At 38.5% G+C, this 19,979-nt stretch overlaps 1 pseudogene; it reads left to right on the top strand.

The window, feature by feature from the left end:
- The first annotated feature begins 1,080 nt into the window (after positions 1-1,080).
- LOC129624581 (craniofacial development protein 2-like) lies at positions 1,081-1,887 on the top strand (annotated as a pseudogene).
- Positions 1,888-19,979: the final 18,092 nt, after the last annotated feature.

Genomic DNA, 19,979 nt, shown 5'->3' with positions numbered 1-19,979 from the left:
AGTCCTTCCAATGAACACCCAGACTGATCTCCTTCAGGATGGACTGGTTGGACCTCCTTGCAGTCCAAGGGACTCTCAAGAGTCTTCTCCAACACCACAGTTCAAAAGCATCAATTCTTCGGTGCTCAGCTTTCTTCACAGTCCAACTCTCACATCTAGACATGACCACTGGAAAAACCATAGCCTTGACTAGAAAGACCTCTGTTGACAAAGTAATGAGTCTGCTTTTTAATATTCTGTCTAGGTTGGTCATAACTTTCCTTCTAAGGAGAAAGCATCTTTTGATTTCTTGGCTGCAATCACCATCTTCAGTGGTTTGGAGCCCAGAAAAATAAAGTCAGCCACTGTTTCCACTGTTTTCCCATCTATTTGCCATGAAGAAGAGCTACCCAAGTCCGAGGTCAGGGGCGGCGGCTGAGAGGAGATACCCCGCGAACGAGGTCAGGGGTGGCGGCCGGGAGGAGCTACCCCACGACCCCCAATGCCCGAGGCCAGGAGCTGCGGCCGGGAGGACCAACCCCACGTCCAAGGAGCAGTGGCTGTGTGGGCGCAGGAGGGCCTAGAGGAGCTATCCCACGTTGAAGGTCAGGAAGGGCGGCCATGAGGAGATACCCCTCATCCAAGGTAAGGAGCAGCAGCTGTGCTTTGCTGAAGCAGCCGTGAAGAGATACCCCATGCCCAAGGTAAGAGAAACCCAAGTAAGATGGTAGGTGTTGCAAGAGGGCATCAGAGGGCAGACACACTGAAACGATACTCCCAGAAAACTAGTCAATCTAATCACACTAGGACCACAGCCTTGTCTAACTCAATGAAACTAAGGCATACTCGTGGGGCAACCCAAGATGGGTGGGTCATGGTGGAGAGATCTGACAGAATGTGCTCCCCTGGAGAAGGGAATGGCAAACCACTTCAGTATTCTTGCCTTGAGAACCCCATGAACAGTATGAAAAGGCAAAATGATAGGATACTGAAAGATGAACTCCCCAGGTCAGTAGGGCCTAATATGCTACTGGAGATCAGTGGAGAAATAACTCCAGAAAGAATGAAGGGATGGAGCCAAAGCAAAAACAATACCCATCTGTGGATGCGACTGGTGATAGAAGCAAGGTCCGATGCTGTAAAGAGCAATATTGCATAGGAACCTGGAATGTCAGGTCCATGAATCAAGGCAAATTGGAAGTGGTCAAACAAGAGATGGCAAGAGTGAATGTCGACATTCTAGGAATCAGCAAACTGAAATGGACTGGAATGGGTGAATTTAACTCAGATGACCATTATATCTACTACTGCGGGCAGGAATGCCTCAGAAGAAATGGTGTGGCCATCATGGTCAACAAAAGAGTCCAAATGCAGTACTTGGATGCAATCTCAAAAATGACAGAATGATCTCTGTTCGTTTCCAAGGAAAACCATTCAATCTCACAATAATCAAAGTTTATGCCCCAACCAGTAATGCTGAAGAAGCTGAAGTTGAATGGTTCTATGAAGACCTACAACACCTTTTAGAACTAACACCCAAAAAAGATGTCCTTTTCATTATAGGGGACTGGAATGCAAAAGTAGGAAGTCAAGAAAAACCTGGAGTAACAGGCAAATTTGGCCTTGGAGTATGGAATGAAGCAGGGCAAAGACTAATAGAGTTTTGCCAAGAATATGCACTGGTCATAGCAAACACCCTCTTCCAACAACACAAGAGAAGACTCTACACATGGACATCACCACAATGGTCAACACCGAAATCAGATTGATTATATTCTTTGCAGCCAAAGATGGAGAAGCTCTATACAGTCAACAAAAACAAGACCAGGAGCTGACTGTGGCTCAGATCATGAACTCCTTATTACCAAATTCAGACTTAAATTGAAGAAAGTAGGGAAAACCACCAGACCATTCAGGTATGACCTAAATAAAATCCCTTATGATTATACAGTGGAAGTGAGAAATAGATTTAAGGGCCTAGTCTGATAGATAGAGTGTCTGATGAACTATGGATGGAGGTTCGTGACATTGTACAGGAGACAGGGATCAAGACCATCCCCATGGAAAAGAAATGCAAAAAGAGTAAAATGGCTGTCTGGGGAGGCTTTACAAATAGCTGTGAAAAGAAGAGAAGTGAAAAGCAAAGGAGAAAAGGAAAGATATAAGCATCTGAATGCAGAGTTCCAAAGAACAGCAAGAAGAGATAAGAAAACCTTCCTCAGTGATTAGTGCAAAGAAATAGAGGAAAACAACAGAATGGGAAAGACTAGGGATCTCTTCAAGAAAATTAGAAACACCAAGGGGACATTTCATGCAAAGATGGGATCAATAAAGGACATAAATGGTATGGACCTAACAGAAGCAGAAGATATTAAGAAGAGGTGGCAAGAATACACAGAAGAACTGTACAAAAAAGATCTTCATGACCCAGATAATCACTATGGTGTGATCACTGACCTAGAGCCAGACATCATGGAATGTGAAGTCAAGTAGGCCTTAGAAAGCATCACTACTAACAAAGCTAGTGGAAGTGATGGAATTCCAGTTGAGCCATTTCAAATCCTAAAAGATGATGCTGTGAAAGTGCTGAACTCAGTATGCCAGCACATTTGGAAAACTCAGCAGTGACCACAGGACTGGAAAATGTCAGTTTTCATTCCAACCCCAAAGAAAGGCAATGCCAAAGAATGCTCAAACTACCGCACAATTGCATTCATCTCACATGCTAGGAAAGTAATGCTCAAAATTCTCCAACCCAGGCTTCAGCAATACGTGAACCGTGAACTTCCAGATGTTCAAGCTGGTTTTAGAAAAGGCAGAGGAACCAGAGATCAAATTGCCAACATCCGCTGGATCACGGAAAAAGCAAGAGAGTTCCAGAAAAACATCTATTTCTGCTTTATTGATTATGCCAAAGTCTTTGACTGTGTGGATCACAATAAACTGGAAAATTCTGAAAGAGATGGGAATACCAGACCACCTGACCTGCCTCTTGAGAAATCTGTATGCAGGTCAGGAAGCAACAGTTAGAACTGGACATGGAATAACAGACTGGTTCCAAATAGGAAAAGGAGTACATCAAGGCTGTATATTGTCACTCTGCTTATGGGGTTCGTCAAGGCTGTATATTGTCAACCTGTTTATTTAACTTATATGCAGAGTACATCATGAGAAACGCTGGACTGGAAGAAGCACAAGCTGGAATCAAGATTGCCAGGAAATATCAATAACCTCAGATATGCAGATGACACCACCCTTATGGCAGAAAGTGAAGAGGAAATCAAAAGCCTCTTGATGAAAGTGAAAGTGGAGAGTGAAAAAGTTGGCTTAAAGCTCAACATTCAGAAAATGAAGATCATGGCATCCGGTCCCACCACTTCATGGGAAATAGATGGGGAAACAGTGGAAACAGTGTCAGACTTTACTTTTGGGGGCTCCAAAATCACTGCAGATGGTGACTGCAGCCATGAAATTAAAAGACGCTTACTCCTTGGAAGGAAAGTTATGACCAACCTAGATAGCATATTCCAAAGCAGAGACATTACTTTGCCAACAAAGGTTCGTCTAGTCAAGGCTACGGTTTTTCTGGTGGGCATGTATGGATGTGAGAGTTGGGCTGTGAAGAAGGCTGAGAGCCGAAGAATTGATGCTTTTGAACTGTGGTGTTGGAGAAGACTCTTGAGAGGCCCTTGGACTGCAAGGAGATCCAACCAGTCCATTCTGAAGGAGATCAGCTCTGGGATTTCTTTGGAAGGAATGATGCTAAAGCTGAAACTCCAGTACTTTGGCCACCTCATGTGAAGAGTTGACTCATTGGAAAAGACTCTGATGCTGGGAGGGATTGGGGGCAGGAGGAGAAGAGGACGACAGAGGATGAGATGGCTGGATGGCACCACTGACTCGATGGACGTGAGTCTGAGTGAACTTTGGGAGTTGGTGATGGACAGGGAGGCCTGGCATGCTGCTATTCATGGGGTCGCGAAGAGTCGGACACAACTGAGCGACTGAACTGAACTGAACTGATGGAACTGGATGCCATGATCCTAGTTTTCTGAATGTTGAGCTTTAAGCCAACTTTTTCTGTTAGTAGCCTGTAATATGAGGCTGAATTTATCAATGTGAAACAGTGACCAAGAGGTTTACAGCACTCACTATGGATAGTGGAGCAGCGAGATAGAAAAAGCCTCCAAAAATGGTAATGTGGCAAAAGTAATGAATTATCCTGGGACTTCAGCTCTGAGTTTCTTTTTATATTAAACAGCAACCTGTTATTTCCTAAGTCACTTTTATCTGCTATCTGCCTCCTGCAGCTTATGGCAAACATTTACTGATATTCTTTCCTTCCAAGTTCTTTTATTTATTTATTTTAATTGAAAGATAATTGCTCTACAGTATTGTGTTGGTTTCTGCTAAACATCAACATAAATCAGCCACAGGTTTACCCATGTCCCCTCCTACTTGAACAACCCCCTCCTCCACCCCTCTAGGTTGTTACCAAGCCCCAGTTTGAGTTCCCTGAGTTCTACAGCAAATACTCATTGGCTATCTATTTTACATATGGTAAAGTATGTTTCCATGTTATTCTGTATACATCCTACCCTCTCCTTTCTCCCATCCCCCAGCCATGTCCATAAGTCTATTCTCAATGTCTGTGTCTTCTTTGCTGCTCTGAAGATAGGTTCATCAGTACCATCTCCCTAGATTTCATATATATGTATTAGTATATGATATTTGTTTTTCTCTTTATGACTTACTTCACTCTGTCCACAATAGGCTCTAAGTTCACCCACCTCATTAGGACTGACTAAAATATGTTCCTTTTTGGCTGAGTTATATTCCATTGTATATATGTACCATAGCTTCTTTATCCATTCATCTGTCAGACATCTAGGTTGCTTCCATGTCATAGCTATTGTAAACAGAGCGGCAATGAACATTAGGGTACATGTGTGTTTTTCAATTTTTGTTTCCTCAGGGTATATTCCTGGTAGTGGGATTGCTGGGTAATATGGTGGTTTAATTTCTAGGTTTTTAAGAACTCTCCATACTGTTCTCCATAGTAGCTATATCAATTTACATTCCCACCAACAGTGCAAGAGTGTTCCTTTTTCTCCACATCCTCTCCAGAATTTATTGTTTGCAGAATTTTTGGTAATGGCCATTCTGATCAGTGTGAGGTGGTATCTCATTGTAGTTTTGATTTTGATTTACATTTCTCTAATAATGAGCACTTATTGAAGTGCTTTGTCCCATTGTCTATTTTTGCCTCCTTTGTCAAAAATAAGGTATTCATAGTTGTGAAGCTTTATCTCTTGGCTTTCTGTCTTGTTCCATTGGTCTGCCTTTCTGTTTTTGTGCCAGTACCATACAGTCTTGATGATTATAGCATTGTAGTATAGTCTGAAGTCAGGAAGGTTGATTTCTCCAACTTCATTCTTCTTTCTCAAGATTGCTTTGGCTATTTGGGGTCTTTTGTGTTTCTATATGAATTGTGAGATTATTTGTACTAGTTCTGTGAAAAATGCCATTGGTAATTTCATAGGGATTGCATTGAATCTGTAGATTACATTTGATAGCATAGTCATTTTCACAATATTGATTCTTCCAACCCAGGAACATGGAATATCTCTCCATATGTTTATGTCATCATTGATTTCTTTCATCACTGCCTGTATATAACAGTTTTCTTGTATATAACTCTTTTCTCTCCCTGCTGCTGCTAAGTTGCTTCATTCATGTCCCACTCTGTGCAACCCCATAGATGGCAGCCCACCAGGCTCCCCTGTCCCTGGGATTCTCCAGGCAAGAACACTGGAGTGGGTTGCCATTTCTTTCTCCAATGCCTGGATAGGTATTTTTGCTGCAATGGTAAATGGCATTGCTTCCTTAATTTCTCTTTCTGATATTTCATAGGTAATAGGAATGCAAGTGATTCCAAACTCACTTTTAAGAATCCTATTGCACAAATTAAAACAAAGAAAATTCCCATACATTATTATATTTTTCCTGAATAATTCCATATTTTGGTCTTGCTTAAATTCAGATTGAAATGACAATTATCATATTTTCTGCAGCTTTCTTAAAGGACTATGTTTTATTTTCCCTAGTCTTTCATATTTTAGAATCTGAGATGATGTGAGATGGGGAAAGCATTCTTCTCCCATCTCATTGATCCTTATACATGATGATATATCTGTCCTTTTAGATCATGCAATTTAACTGTTTCCACAACATATTTTCTGGCTTCTATTTTCTTATGATCTCTTCCTTTTTTTTCTGCTTGGTCTCCCGTACTTAAATAATCTGAACAACTGAAATACCTGAAATAATCTGAACAACCAGAGCACCATTACCCATATTCTTAAAGTCTTTTCCCTTCCACTTGTTCACACTCAATATATTTCAATTACTTCTGTACATATATGTAAGTTGATTGTCATCATCACCCATAGGGCTTCACATTTAAAATATTAAAACAAAAATTTCTTTCTCTGACCATACCTCCATACGTTTTCCTCCTCCTCCTGCTTGACAACACTGATCCTTCCATATTTTTGACCCTTCTAACATCTTCATATAAAACTTTTATCCTTTCCACTTTCTCTTTACTGTTCTCTATTCGTCAACATTAGAAAAACTCTTGTTGACATCACCCATTCTGTTCTGTTCTTTAAACTAGTGGAATCTCTTAACAAAGCCGAACCTTAGATCAACATTTGTTTGCTCCCTTTTAATTCCAAGTTATTTAGTAGTTCAATAGAAAAGTACATAACCATGTTGGCTACTGTTAAATTATAAATTTAAAACTCAGTTAGGCCTGAAAAAACTGTTTGGGATTCTTATGAATAACTGATATCAATCACATGGCTCTTCCATAACATGAAAGGCAATAGAAACAATTATGCCTGATGATGGAATGAACAGTCTCTTAAATGAAGTATGTTTATCTGAATCTATGTGAATACACGGAGAAGGCAATGGCACCCCACTCCAGTACTCTTGCCTGGAAAATCCCACGGATGGAGGAGCCTGGTAGGCTGCAGACCATGGGGTCGCTAAGAGGCAGACATGACTGAGCGACTTCACTTTCACTTTTCTCTTTCATGTACTGGAGAAGGAAATGGCAACCCACTCCAGTGTTCTTGCCTGGAGAATCCCAGGGACGGAGGAGCCTGATGGGCTGCTGTCTATGGGGTCGCACAGAGTCGGACACGGCTGAAGCGACTTAGCATGTGAATATAATTGCTTTTTAGATATAATTTTAGAAATAGGAAGGAAATAAAATACAGCTAGTTTAGAAAACTGAACATCACCTATGGTACTTGAAATGTATGTTCTTCACTCAGTGGATGTAAGTGGAATATGTGAGGAAACTATATTTAATATATACTCTAGTGACTTTTAAAGCTTTATTCAGTTAGAAATGATAGGCAAAAAATAAACTTTTGACAGAGGACTGAAGAATATTATATATATAGGTTAATATAGTTTCTTCTTGCACAACAACAAAAATACCCTTTAATTTGAAATCATTTCTAAATTCCAGAAACACGTGTAGTAGAAAAAAAACAAGTAAACATTAAGAAGATTCATATTTTGATAGCTAGTCTAATTGTTATATGTGTGTTTATAAAAATTAGATCATGTATACTTATTATTTTGCTTCATATTTTTCCATACACAAATATTGTAACTCTGTTTCTGCATTAAGAATTTTCTACACTATCATTTTTAATGATGTGACATCATTCCATAATATCAATTCTTGAAAAAAAGTTAAGCAATTTACTTTTAATTTCAGTTCATGCCAGGTTATACATATTAGGAATAATGCTTCAATAAGCATCCATAATCAAATAGTTTCCTGAACTTTAATATTTTTAGAATTGATAAGATTCTATTTAGAAAATTTACTAATAATAGCATTCTATGTTTTTAATATCTGTTAAATAATAAATTTAATATTTTAATATGTTTAAATAATTCTCCAGAAAATTTCTACTAATATATTTCTTTATTGTGTGATTTTCTTAATAGCATTTCATTGTTTATAGCAAACTTTATTGTAAGAATATGTTGTATGCGGTACATATAACATACAAAATATGTTAATTAACTATAAATGTAATTGATGAGGGTTTTGGTCAACAGCAGGCCATTGTAGCCAATTTTTTAGGGAATCACAGATTATTGACTGTGCAAGAATTAGTGCCCCGAGACCTCATGCTGTTTAGGAGATCATCCCTTGAAAAATGTGATAAAGAAGAATATGAAAGTGGTAAGGAAGAATATGAAAAATTCTCAACAAGACACTAGTAATCAGAGAAGTAAAAATGTTTAATTCATAATGTGGCAAAAAAATACACTCAATAAAGTGTTTTTTAAATGAAAAATTCCAAATATTGGAAAGGACTGACTTTCATACATACTTGGTGAAAGTATAAACTTATACAAGTATTTTAGAAAATTGTTCATGGTTTCTTAAAAAATTTAAACATATGTCTACCCTATAATCCAGAAATTTCACTTTAGGTATATATCCAAGAGCACAGAGAATGATGTGTACATTGCAGAATTATTGATAATTGTTCATTTACTAAGTCCTGTCTGACTTTTTGTGATCCCATGGACTTCAGAATGCAAGTTTTCGCTGTCCTTCACTATCTTCTGGAGTTTACTCAAACTCATGTCTGTTGAGTCAGGGATATTATTTAACCACTTCATGGTCTGCTGCCCCCTTCTTTCGCCTTCACTCTTAGCCAGCATCATGGCCTTTTTCAATAAGTCAACTCTTCAGATCAGATGGTTAAAGTATTGGAGCTTCAGTTTCAGCATCAGTCATGCCAATGAATATTCAAGGTTGACTTCCTTTAAGATTAATTGATTTGATCTCCTTGCTGTCCAAGGGATTCTCAAGAGACTTCTCCAGCACCACAATTTGAAAGCATTAATTCCTCAGTGCTCTGCCTTCTTTATAGTCAAACTTTCACATCCATACATGACTACTGGAAAAACCATAGTTTGGTTGCCCTGACTTTCTTCCAAGGAGCAAATGTCTTTTAATTTCATGGCTGCAGTCACCATCTGCAGTGATTTTGGAGCCCAAGAAAATAAAATCAAAAGTAAATGATTTAGTGGTGGTGGCATCAGCATTTTGACAAGGTTTTTCCTTCGTTGTTACACTAGAGTTGATAATCCATTTCACATTACTGGACTTATCTAACTGTTGACCAATAATAACAGAAAAAAAAATCCATAAAACTCTGAAAGGCAAAACTTTACTTTGCCATGTGCTAGCAACATTTTTCTATAACATTTGTGTTATCTTACATATCTAATCTAGAAATGATTAAGGATGGATGAGAAGATGTTTGGAAGTTATAGAAAAAATACTACCCTGTTTTATGTAAAGTACTTGAGCATTCTCAAATCTCGAAGGGTGCTTGAAGTCATGGAACTGACAATCTACTAAATTGTTGTTGTTCAGTCTCTCAGTCATGTCCGATTCTTTGTGACCCCATGGGCTACATACAGGCTCTCTATCCTTCACCATATCCCAGAGTTTGCTCAAGCTCATGTCCAATGAGTCAGTGATGCTGTACAACCATGTTATCCTCTGTCATCTCCTTCTCCTTCTGCCTTCAATCTTTCCCAGCATCAAGGTCTTTTCCAAAGATTCAGCTCTTTGTATCAGGTGGCCAGAGTATTGCAGCTTCAGCCTCATCATCAGTCCCTCCAATGAATATTAAGCATTGATTTCATTTGGAATTGACTGGTGTGATTCCCTTGCTGTCCAAAGAATTCTTAAGAGACTTCTCCAACAACACAGTTCAAAAGCATCAATTCTTCAGTGCTCAGCCTTCTTTATGGTCCAACTCTCACATCCATACATGACTACTGGAAAAAATCATAGCCTTGACAATATGGACCTTTGTCAGCAAAGTAATGTCTCTGCTTTTTAATACACTGTCTAGTTTTATCATAGCTTTTCTTCCAAGGAGCAAGCATATTTTAGTTTCATGGCTGCAGTCACCATCTGCAGTAATTTTGGAGCCTAAGAAAATAAAGTCTGTCACTATTTGCCTTGCTTCCCCATCTGTTGGTCACAAAGTGACAGGACCAGATGCCATAATGTTAGTTTTTTTGAATGTTGAGTTTAAACTAGGTTTTTCACTCTTCTCTTCACCTTCATCAGGAGTTTCTTTAGTTCCTCTTCACTTTCTGCCATAAGGGTGGTGTCATCTGCATATCTTAGGTTATTGATATTTCTCCACCAATCTTATTTCCAGCTTCAGCTTCATCAAGCCAGGCATTTTGCAAGATATACTCTGCATATAAGTTAAATAAGCAGGGTGACAATATGCAGCCTTTATGTACTTCTTTCCCAATTTTGAATCATTCCATTGTTTCATGACCAGTTCTAACTATTGCTTCTTGACCTGCATGCAGGTTTCTCAGGAAGCAGGAAAGGTGTTCTGGCATTCCTATCTCTTGAAGAATTTCCACAATATGTTGTGATTCACACAGTCAAAGGCTTTGGCTCAGTCAATAAAGCAGAAGAAAGATATTTTTCTGGAATTTTCTTGCTCTTTCTATGATCTGGACGTTGGCATTTTGATCTCTGGTTTCTCTGCATTTTCTAAATCCAGCTTGTACATCTGGATGTTCTCAGTTCACATACTATTGAAACAAAGCTTGAAGGATTTGGGGCATTACCTTTCTAGCATGTGAAATGAGTGCAATTTTGTGGTAGTTTGAATATTCTTGAAAACTGACTTTTTGCACTCTGTGGCCACTGCTGAGTTTTCCAAATTTGCTGGCATACTGAGTGCAGCACTTTCACAACATCATCTGTTAGGATTTGAAATGGCTCAGCTAGTATTCCATCACCTCCACTATTTTTGCTCATGGTGTTACTTCCAAAGGCCCACTTGACTTTACACTCCAGGATGTCTGGCTCCAGGTGACTGATCACACCCTCGTGGTTATCTGGGTGATTAAGATCATTTTTGTATAGTTATTCTGTGTATTATTGCCACCTCTTCTTCATATCTTTTTCTTCTGGTAGGTCCTTACCATTTCTGTCCTTTACTGTGCCCATCCTTGAATGAAATATTCCCTTGGTATCCCTAATTTTCTTGATGAAATATCTAGTCTTTCCCATTCTATTGCTTTCCTTCATTTCTTTGCATTGTTCACTTAGGAAGGCTTTCTTATCTCTCCTTGCTATTCTTTGGAACTCTGCATTCAGATGGGTATATCTTTGCTTTTTTCCTTTGCCTCTTGCTTCTCTTCTTTTCTCAGCTATTTGTAAGGCCTCTTCAGACAATCATTTTGCCTCTTTGCATTTCCTTTTCTTGGGGATGATTTTTATCACTGCCTCCTGTACAATGTTACAAACCTTTTTCCATAGCTTTTCAGGCACTCTCTCTACCAGATCTCATTCCCTAATTCTATTCATCACTTCCACTGTATAACTGTAAGGGATTTTATTTAGGTCATACCTGAATGGTCTAGTCATTTTCTCTACTTTCTTCAATTTAAGTCTGAATTTTGCAATAAGGAGTTCATGATCTGAGCCACAGTCAGCTCCATGTCTTGTTTTTATTAACTATATAGAGTTTCTCCATCTTTGGGTGTAAAGAATATAATCATTCATATTTCAGTATTGACCATCTTATGATGTTCATGTTTAAAGTCATCTCTTGTGTTGTTTAAGAGGTTGTTTGTTACGACAAATGTGTTCTCTTGCAAAACTCTGTTAGCCTTTGCCCTGATTAATTTTGTACTCCAAGGCCAATCTTGCCTGTTCCTTCAGGTATCTCTTGACTTCCTATTTTTGTTTTCCAGTCCCCAATGATGAAAATGACATTTTATTTGGTGTTAGTTCTAAAAGGTCTTGCAGGTTTTCATGTGCTATTTTTTTTCACATGGTTGCAAAAGTTATGTTTCAATTTCAAGCCCAATTTCAACTCTATTAGGCTTTATTGTTATTTAAAAGTTTTCCCGAAGGTTTATGTAAGACTACTTTTCAGATTTCAGTAGCAGAGCCTGGTATCCAAAGAATCACGTAAAATGAGATTTGAAGTAGTGGGAGAAGGAGCTTTGAGTAAGCAACTGTCAGGTGCCGGAGTCCAGCTTCAGCAGCCAGGGGATCAGCCTGAAAGAATGAGCGGTGTCAATGGGAAATGATGTAGCCTCTGACTCGAGGTATGGGACTACATGTTCATTTCAAGCATCAGGTCTTCTTTTATACTTTTTCAAAAGCATTAGGTCAGAGGTTTTACATTTTCAGCTCCCCCTCACCCAGATTTATTATCTCCTTGTTGTCCTTCAAACAGAGTTCCTGCTTCAGAGATTCTTTCAGAATCGTGTTTACTTGTGATTACATTGTAACTCATGCTTATGTCTGGGCTGCACACCACATTCTTCAGTTTATTTCTTATCTTTTTAAATCCTGCTTGCCCCTAGTATCCTAAGCTCACTATCTCCTAAAAAGGCTTCTAACTATTCTTAATTATTCCTAAACCGTAAACTCAACAAACCTCTTTTGCCATAAACATTTCCCTCACAAACAGGTCTCAGATAACAATCCTTCCCATGGCCTGAAGCTGTGGCCTACGTGCTCATCCTGGGACATACTTTGCAAAAATCCTTGAACAAATGTCAATGGTTAATTTATAGATTATTTTCTGGGCACAACTTCAGAAGGCTTTTGCTTTCTCATACTTCTCTCAAGAACAATAAGCACCTTAGCATTCCTTCCAGCCAACTCAACCGAAGAAAGGAAAGAACAAGTCAGGATCACAAATCTTAACTCCTTCATCCCTGGACCATGCCTGCAGAATGAGGAGAGGGGGCTGGGGCCGTGCCTCCATCTTGTCAGTAATGCCTAACGCAGCTCCTGACAGTCAGGGTCTACCACAGTAGACAATACCATGACTCATTTAATTAAAAGTTTCTAACTTTGAGGTAATGTTTAGAAAGGCCATACAACCCATGATTTTATTGCAAATTTCTCCAAGGCCTCAAATCTAAATGTGATGGTATTTGTAGATAACAAATGGATATGTGTTTTATATATATATTTTAAAAAAGAGAACAAACAAGGGGAAATTAGAGGTCATCTGAAGAATTGATGCTTTTGAACTGTGGTGTTGGAAGAGACTCTTGAGAGTCCCTTGGACTGCAAGGAGATACAGCCAGTCCATTCTAAAGGAGATCAGCCCTGGGTGTTCTTTGGAAGGAATGATGCTAAAGCTGAAACTCCAGTACTTTGGCCACCTCATGTGAAGAGTTGACTCATTGGAAAAGACTCTGATGCTGGGAGGGATTGGGGGCAGGAGGAAAAGGGGACAACAGAGGATGAGATGGCTGGATGGCATCACTGACTCGATGGACATTAGTCTGGTTGAGCTCCGGGAGTTGGTGATGGACAGGGAGCCCTGGCATGCTGCAATTCATGGGGTCACAAAGAGTCAGACACTACTGAGCAACTGAACTGAACTGAACTGAACTGACTTCTTTTCAAGAAGGTGTAGTTGCCAAGGTGGTTTACTTATGAGTTTTCATCTTAAAGGCGGACTTTATCAATTGATCTATTCAATATTTATTGAAAGATTCATATTTCACTTTCATTCCTTTTCTCTCAGTTCAGTCGCTCAATCATGTCAGACTCTTTACAACCCCGTGGACTGCAGCACACCAGGCTTCTCTGTCCATCATCAACTCCCAGAGGTTACTCAAACTCATTTCTATCAAGTCGGTGATGCCATCCAACCATCTCATCCTCTATTATCCCCTTCAATCTTTCCCAGCATCAGGCTCTTTTCAAATTAGTTCTTCGCATCAGGTGGCCAAAGTATTGGAGTTTTAGCTTCAGCATTAGTCCTTTCAATAAATATTCGGGACTGATTTCCTTTAGGATTGAATGGCTGGGTTTCCTTGAAGTCCAAGGGGCTCTCAAGAGTTTTCTCCAACACCACAGTTCAAAGCATCAGTTCTTCAGTGGTCAGCTTTCTTTATACTCCAACTCTCACGTCCATACATCACTACTGGAAAAACCATAGCTCTGACTAGACGGACCTTTGTTGGCAAAGAAATGTGTCTGCTTTTTAATACACTGTCTAGGTTGGTCATAGATTTTTTCCAAGGAGCAAGCATCTTTTAATTTCATTGCTGCAGTCACCATCTGCAGTGATTTTTGACGTCCCCCCAAAAATTAAGTCTGCCACTGTTTCCATTGTTTCCCTATCTATTTGCCATGTAGTGATGGGACCAGATGCCATGATCTTGATTTACTGTATATTGAGTTTTAAGCCATATTTTCACTCTCATCTTTCACTTTCATGAAGAGGCTCTTGAGTTCTTTGCTTTCTACCATAAGGGTGGTATTATCTGCATATCTGAGGTTATTGATGTTTCTCCCAGCAACCTTGATTCCAGCTTGTGCTTTTCTCTACTAATGATTAAATATATGCTTACTAATATACTATCTTCCTTGCATCCCTACCAATTACCCTGCCTGTTATATAATTTTTATGAAATGTTGGAGATGAATCACTCACATTGCTGTTTTAGTTCTTTTGCTTCTATATATAAGCTTGAGTTCCTTTTATCTTTGAAACATGCTTTTAAACATCAATATGATGTTAACTTTTAGAAAGGAATTGGGTAACCATCTATCTTGTTCTGTATGCTAGAAAAGTTTAAACCTCCAAAGAATAGTTTGTTATGTATGTCTTGAAACATATTGATTTTTATCTTAACTGAGCCCAGAAACATTTTGTAGATAGTTGCTTGCCAATTGCTTCCCATATATATTGCTGCATTTTTTTTCTTCTTAAACTAATTAAATCAATATATTTTTCAACACTCATTAAGTCTCAGAATATGCCCAATAAAATGCATGATAAAAGATCTACATTAAAACTCATTAATTGAAAATTCAAAATTCAACATTCAAAAATAACATAAAATCTTCCAGGGAAGAAAAAATTGACACTCGAAAACAATCTAAACAAAGGCTTAATAATAGAATAGCATTTCACTTCCCAAATATTGATAATCTTTCTAACTCAGAGGAAATTATCTGTACTATGCATCTATATATACCTAGTTAAATATCAAATCACTGTAAGGTTTAATTGAAGCAAACAAACTTGTTTCTATTAATATTTGGCACAGACACAGTTTCAAGAGCCATAATAAAAAAGAAGAAGCAGAGAAAAGTCCTGAGATCTGGAAAGCAAGAGATTCACTTAGTAAAGAACTAGGAGATTCACAGTGTGATGTTGAAGGGAAAGCACAGCAAAAGTTCTGTGCTGAAGACCTAGAGAGCAATTAATCCTGATTGCAGAAGAGGGCCAAAAGCTCTAGAAGTATATCCTCTTATATATGAAATTGACCAAATATCTGCTGTTTACATTTTGGTCAGAAAAATCAAGAGTGGCTAACTGAAGTAATGGTACTAAGTAAGAATGTAAAAAGTATGTTGCCAGCTCCAGGAAAATAAAATGTAAAATAAAGTCTCTTATCTCTGCTGAGGTTCAAATATGGATAATGCCTACATTATAATAGTGAGGCATATATTGATTATTGATAAGACAAAATGTATGGTTTAACAACTTTGGAAAGATGTGGGCATAATTAAAAGGTTTGTCAGAGAGCTAACTCTTCATTTTACATAATGAAAAATAAATAAAGTCTAAAATGATTTACATTTATTACCATTATAATAATTCCCTGAATAATTGTTATCTATATTTTACAGTTTTGTGCCTGCTCAGTAACTTCAGTCATGTCTGACTCTCTGCAACTCTGTGGACTGTAGTTCATCAGGCTTCTCTGTCAATGAGATTCTCCAGGCAAGGATACTGAAATGGGTTACCATGCCCTCCTTCAGGAGATCTTCCCAACCCAGGGATCAAACTTGCATCTCCTGTATCTCCTGCATTGCAGGCAGATTATTTACCCACTGACCTGCCTGGGAACTCCATAATTTACAGATAAAGAACCATTTTTAGGAAAACTCTGCTCATAATAATAGTATAACATGGATTTATATATAGCAGATACTATCCACAAAGGCAGAGAAAAAACAATAAAATTCAAGTATTTCATGGAGTTAGTCAATGAGTGTTCTAATTTTCAGTAAGACTTCAGGCAGTGAAAGCCCAATAGACATGCAGATTATTTCAACTATGAAAGACTTAATTTTAAAAGTGTAGTAATATAGACACACATTTTTTAAATGTGTTTTGATATATTTAAATATATTCTTATATTGCAAAAGTAAATATTCAAGAAATGCAAAAAAATATAAAGGAAAATCCAGTAATTTGCCTTTCATCAACAATAGACAAATTAAATTATTGCAGCCTTTTCTAAGTTTTGTTTTTCTAGTATTCTAAGAAAATGCATTTAAATTTCAGATAACTGCTTTAGGCCTGCTATCTTTCAATTTATTTCATTGCATGAGTATTATTATTTGTGTTCATTAAGAATCACTGTACTCTGAAGTTGTCATAAGTAAATACAAGCCAGAGGCAATGGTGCTTTGATACTATTTCTATATACCTCTGAAAAAATATTCTGAAGAAATGTCATTTATAAAAATAGCATATTAATTTGTGCTTGCTTTCTCTGTTCAATGAACAATGTAATAATAAATGAAATTATTTTAATATATTTTCTTGATCTATTTTAATCATATTGTATATTTACCATCTGATTTATGTTAAATTATGTTGCTTTTAGAGGTAAATCCAAATTACAATATTTTATTTGGAAGAACAAGAAGATTCATGCTTTGGCTTAGATAGCATGTAGGCTTTGTGTCAAGATTATCTGTTTCCTCTTTGCTACTATGCATGATGCTTCAGAGTTGAATATAACACAGGGGTAATTGTCCATATAAATTGTTTCTCTCAAAACTTTTTGGGTAAGAAGAAAACATGTAGGAATTCAATAGACCTATTTTATCTTACTCAAACAGAGGAACTTAAATAAGAACAAAACAGAAATACTGGGCTTCCCCGGTGCTGCTGTTGCTGCTGCTAAGTCGCTTCAGTAGTGTCCAACTCTATGCGACCCCATAGACGGCAGCACACCAGGCTCTGCCATTCCTGGGATTCTCCAGGAAAGAACACTGGAGTGAGTTGCCACTTTCTTCCCCAAAGCATGAAAGTGAAAAGTGAAAGTGAAGTTGCTCTCAGTCCTGTCCAACTCCTAGCGACCCTATGGACTGCAGCCTACCAGGCTCCTCCATCCATGGGATTTTCCAGGCAAGAGTACTAGAGTGGGGTGGGGCTTCCCTAGTGGCTCAGTGATAAAGAATATGCCTGCCAATGAAGTAGATATGGGTTCAATCCCTGGTCCTGGAAGATACCACATGCCATGAAGTAACTAATACTTTGTGCCACACTATTGATTCTGTGTTCTACATACCTGAGTCTGCAACTTCTGAGCCCATGAGCTACAACTAGTGAAGCTCCTGAGTCCTAGAGCCCATGATCTGCAACAAGAAGACACTTCAATGAGAAGCTGGCCCACTGTAACTAGAGAGTTGGAGAAGGAAATGGCAACCCACTCCAGTACTCTTGCCTGGAAAGTCCTATGGACAGAGGAACCTGGTAGGCTACAGTCCGTGGGGTCACAAAGAGCCTGACATGACTGAGCGACTTCACTTTCCTGAGTAGCCCTGACTCAACTCAAGTAGAGAAAATACCTCATGAAAATGAAGACCCAGCACAGCACAGCCATAAATAAATAAATGAATAAATAAAATTATAGAAAAACAGGAATGCCTGTTTAATATCATAATTATCCTTAGTATTTTCCACTTTTGTTGTTCTTCAGTCTTTCAGTCATGTCTGATTCTTTGTGATGCCATGGACTGCAGTGCACCAGGCTTCCCTGTTTTTCAATACCTCCCGAGTTTGCTTAAACTCATGTCCATTGAGTTGGTGATGACATCCAACCATCTCATCCTCTGTCATCCCCTTATCCTTCTGCCTTCAATCTTTCCCAGCATCAGGGTCTTCTCAATGAGTCAGCTCTTCACATCAAGTAGCCAAAGTATCAGAGCTTCTGCATCAGTCCTTCCAATGAATATTCAGAGTTGACTTCCTTTAGGATTGATTGATTTGATCTTCTTTATGTCCAAGGGATTCTCAAGAGTCTTCTCCTGCACCACAGTTTGAAAACATCAATTCTTAAATGCTCAGTCATATTTATGATCCAATTTTCACATCTATATGTGACTACTGGAAAAACCATAGGTTTGACTATACAGACCTTTGTCAGCAAAGTGATGTCTCTACATTTTAATACGTTGTCTAGGTTTTTTATAACTTTTCTTCCAAGGAGCAAGCTTCTTTTCATTTCATGGCTGCAGTAACCATACCCAGTGATTTTGATGATAAGAAAATAAAGTCTTTCACTCTTTCCTTTTTTTTTTTCCATGTATCAGCCATGAAATGATGGGACCAGACACTATGATCTTAGTTTTCTGAATGTTAAGTTTTAAACCAGATTTTTCACTCTTCTCTTTCACCCTAATCAAGAGGCTCTTAGTTCCTATTCACTTTCTGCCATAAGGGTGGTGTCATCTGCATATCTGAGGTTATTGACATTTCTTCCAGCAATCTTAAGTCCAACTTATGTTTCATGCAGCTCAGCATCTCACATGATGTATTGTGCTGCTGCTGCTGCTGCTGCTGCTAAGTCATTTCAGTCATGTCCAACTCTGTGCGACCCCATAGACGGCAGCCCACCAGGCTCCCCCGTCCCTGGGATTCTCCAGGCAAGAACACTGGAGTGGGTTGCCATGCCCTTCTCCAGGGGATCTTCCCAACCCAGGGATTGAACCCACTTTTCTTACATCTCCTGCATTGGCAAGCAGGTTCTTTACTACTAGTGCCACCTGATGTACTCTGCATATAAGTTAAATAAGCAGTGTGACAGTATACGACCTTGATGTACTCCTTTTCCAATTTTGAACCAGGCTGTTATTCCATGTCCGGTTTTAACTGTTGCTTCTTGACATGCATACAAGTTTCTCAGGAGGAAGGTAAAGGGGTCTGGTATTTCCATCTCTTGAAGAATTTTCCACAGTTTGTTTTGACCCATACAGTCAATGGCTTTAGCATAGTCAATGAAACAGAAGTATATATTTTTTTCTGGAATTCCATTGCTCTCTCTATGATCCAATGAATGTTGGCAATTTGATTTCTGCTTCCTCTGACTTTTCTTAATCCAGCTTATACATCTAGAAGTTCTTGGTGACATACTGCTGATGCCTAGCTTGAAGGACTTTAAACATTACCTTGCTAGCATGTGAAATGAGTGCAAACATATGGTAGCATGAAGATTCTTTGGCATTACCCTTCTTTGGGATTGGAATGAAAACTGACCTTTATCAGTCCTGTGGCCACTGCTGAGTTTTCCAAATTTGCTAGCATATTAAGTTCATCACTTTAACAGCATCATCTTTTAGGATTTGAAATAACTCAGTTGGAATTTAATCACCTCCACTAGCTTTGCTTGTAGTAATGCTTCCTAAGGCCCCCTTGACTTCACACTCCAGGATGTCTGGCTCCAAGGGAGTGACCACATAAGCGTGGTTATCTGGGTCATTGGGATCTTTTTTGTACAGTTCTTCTTTGTATTCTTACCACCTCTTCTTAATATCTTCTGCTTTTGTTAGGTCCATACCATTTCAGTCCTTTATTGTGCCCATCTTTGCATGAAATTGTCCCTTGATATCTCTAATTTTCTTGAGGTCTCTAGTCTTTTCCATTCTATTATTTTTATTTCTTTGCATTGTTCACTAAAGAAGGCTTTCTTATTGCTCTTTGTTATTCTTTGGAACTCTGCATTCAGATAAGTATATCTTTGCTTTTCTCCTTTGCCTTTTGCTTCTCTTCTTGTCTCAGCTATTTGTAAGGCCTCCCCAGACAACATTTTGCCTTTTTACATTGCTTTTACTTGAGGATTGT

This window comes from Bubalus kerabau, chromosome 12 (assembly GCF_029407905.1).
Source record: "Bubalus kerabau isolate K-KA32 ecotype Philippines breed swamp buffalo chromosome 12, PCC_UOA_SB_1v2, whole genome shotgun sequence".
NCBI classification, from domain to species: domain Eukaryota; kingdom Metazoa; phylum Chordata; class Mammalia; order Artiodactyla; family Bovidae; genus Bubalus; species Bubalus kerabau.
Note: the sequence above shows the minus strand (reverse complement) of the source record. Positions and strands in the feature narration are given on the sequence as shown.